The sequence below is a fragment of the Phalaenopsis equestris genome, unplaced genomic scaffold (genome assembly GCF_001263595.1).
Source record: "Phalaenopsis equestris unplaced genomic scaffold, ASM126359v1 Scaffold234671, whole genome shotgun sequence".
Classification (NCBI taxonomy): Eukaryota; Viridiplantae; Streptophyta; class Magnoliopsida; order Asparagales; family Orchidaceae; genus Phalaenopsis; species Phalaenopsis equestris.
In genome coordinates, this window is record NW_018252576.1 from 23,965 (window position 1) to 27,150 (window position 3,186).

General features: G+C 31.6%; 1 long non-coding RNA gene across 1 annotated transcript; it reads right to left on the reverse strand.

Annotated features, from left to right (window-relative positions):
- Positions 1–759: 759 nt before the first annotated feature.
- On the reverse strand, positions 760–986 carry LOC110038990. The gene is made up of 2 exons (XR_002295476.1): positions 908–986; positions 760–815 (listed from the first exon to the last, which is right to left on the reverse strand). It is a non-coding gene; the product is annotated as an uncharacterized LOC110038990 (long non-coding RNA).
- Positions 987–3,186: the final 2,200 nt, after the last annotated feature.

The following is a 3,186-nucleotide window of genomic DNA, read 5'->3' on the forward strand; positions in this document are numbered from 1 at the left end:
AAGGATAAAACTAAACCGGCCATTACTTCATATTAATAAGCCCCTTGTCATACTCTTCTGGAAATGTGAAAACCTAAATAAATTAGGTTTCCTATGCACATTTGTAGATTAAACTTTATGTTTACAAACTTTTACTTTGTAGATTAAACTTTATGTCACTGCAAGTTGAGTGACATTAGACTAACTTCTACATCAAATCTGATAGTGCTACCTTTTACTCGCAATGATTCTATAAACCATCTCATTTTCTCTATTTATTTAATAGTTTCTCAGCCCTAATTGTCAAATTTTCCTTCATTAATCCAAAAAGAACACCCAGTAGATAGAGTTTCAACCAAACAGGGTTTGGGGAGAGGTTGATGTCCACATCCTTAAACTTTATATGTGCAAAGTAGTAGTTTCCATGACTCAAATCTGGACCTTCAAGTATACTTAAATATAAGTACTTAACCCACTGCTCCACGCCCTACTCAACATCTCTAAGTGTAAATTGCGAAGTTGGCATAGTTCATGTCTCTATTTTTTTGGCGCCAGCATTAAAAATATATGGATCTACCAATAATGCTCAATGAGGAGTTTCTTATAATTTCATCTTAACTATTATTCATGCATCTAGACCAAAAGAAAACTTACGAAGCAGAGAAACTGAAAAATTAAATATTAAACCTTTTAATAAAAGGAAAAAAAAAGTGTAAAGAAGTCAATAAAAATGACTTGAGGCGTACCTGAAAATAGGTATTATGCTCTGGAACAACATTGGTTTTTTTCAAGACAATAACAGGCCTTCCAATAAGGTCCAGATGTGAATATTTTGTCTGCAGAGGAAAATGCACAAATAATCAAAAAATTCTTGTCAATACTATTGTAATGAACCAAAGTAGTGCACGTAATAAATACTATAGCCGACCTCGTGCCATTGTTTGGTGTGAAATGGAACCAAAACAGAAACTTCTTTGGATCCTTCAGGTAAAACTACCTGCAACCAGCAAATAAATCATCATCCTTAGCAGGTGAAGCATTTCAACTTGCAGTGGTTTTAATGCTAAAGCAAATTAACTTAAACTAAGGATGCTGAAGACGAGAATTCCATCGCTAAATAATGACATGAAACTACAAATTCCAGCAAAATGGAATATATCATCAATGAAGCACAAATATACTCTTGAGTAAGAACTGAACCTACATTACCTATATGGAATTAAAATTCCAATTATATAGCCCCTTTTAACTTTCTAATGGCATTTTAGAAAGGAGAAAAACTAGGCGTATTAAAACCTTTCAAGAAAAAAAAAAGCTTAGGAATAGCACCAAGAAATGAGATCAGTGTACATTTATGAGATTAATGGCAAATGTTTAATGATGAAAAAACCCAAAAACAAATGTCTTTGATACGCAGCAGAATGCGCTCTACAGAATGCCAATATGTTTTTTCTCATCAAAGATTATCTTTAACAATGGAGGAAGGGCAATTTTGAAATGAAAGAAACATGGATGTCCATGAACATGGCCATTGTTTTATGTCTAATAGAATACAATATACCTAATTTCATTTTTTCAAATAAAGAATGCATGAATCACAAAGTCTATGGTTTATAAAATCAAGTAATCTTTGGCAGAAAGACAAAACAACATGGGCTTTCATTATTCAATATTTTGACAAAAAGATCGAGAACATTGACTCAATCCAAAACTAACTTTGACCACCAATGTTGAGATTCAATGTCTATCAATTATTTAATATAGGTCAGATCAGCAACTTGGATTATGTTTGGTTGTGTCTACGCCATCTTGAAACTTTTTTCCTAATAAATGAAGTAGAAAAGTTAGAATCCCAACAAATGTCTAGTCATGTCAGATAGAACTTAATGAAAATACTTAAACAGAACATTTCAACTGCATCTCAATCTTAACAAGTCATACCAATTGCCGTGCAAGCACTGATACTTGAGAGACAATGATTGTAAATAACATATTGCATAAAAATTCATAAGAACAGTAAGCCATTTTGCTCTATCATTGGAACTGAAAATTGCCAAATATATAAGAAAAATAAGATCACAACTAAGGGTACGAGTCATAGGCAAGATATAGATAGGATAAGATGCATGCAGACTTTGCTAGTTGGAGGGTGATGATTAAAAACTGTGGGCAGCAAAAAATGTGAAATTGTTATTTCTACCAAACCACAAGCTGATTGATGCAAGACAGATAGGATCATAAACAAAAGGATAGGAACAAGCTGCTTATCTGAATTATGGGATACAAAAAGAAATAGCTTTCTAACATATTGAAAGATTAACATGGTTTAAAAACTATGAGGGCTATGTAATTGAAAATTATCAAGATTCCATCATAGCATGCTTTTTTTTTTCTTTGAAGGGACAGAACAGCCTATTTCCCCTCTGCAACAAAATAATACATGTTTCCTACATAGAGAAAATGAGAAATAACAAGATGAAAGTACAGAGATTGCCAATGTAAAGCCTACCATTCTAACAATAAGGGGCATTTACATACGTAACACCCAATTTTTATGTACTCACATATCTAACACCTAAATTTTGCTTGTTACATTTATACCACTCAAATCTTTTATATCACATCAACCACTATCTTAATTTTAAAAGCGTTATGAACATTTCATGAATAGGTAAGGTGGTATATAAATTGAAGTTTAGTTGGTAGAGATATAAATGCATAGAAATTGAGTGGTATGTCTGTAAATCTCCCATTTTAGTATTAACCTGAATAATCACTACTATAATCTTCATCTCACCAAAATAAATTGCTTTTCATCGTTATAGGATCATTTTTCGACCATCTTAGCTCACCTTTTGTTGCAGAATTGCCATCTCCTGACCGCCATCATTTACGAAGCATAGTTTGACCATTGTTATTCATTCACTAAGCTCTGTAGTCATCAATACTTTTATAGGATTTATTATTAAATCTCCCAAAATAATTTAATAATATGCCATATGAAAAGCATATTAATATTTTTTTAAGTCATTAAACATAAAGTTAAATAATTATATAACTCCATGTTCTTACACATATTCTTAAACTTCCATTACAATTCTATTTTCTTTTCCTTTATCAAGAAATGGTTAGATAACTCGCTAATCTTAGTAATGGTTAGCGAAGTGGGAATATATATATATATATATATATATATATATATATACG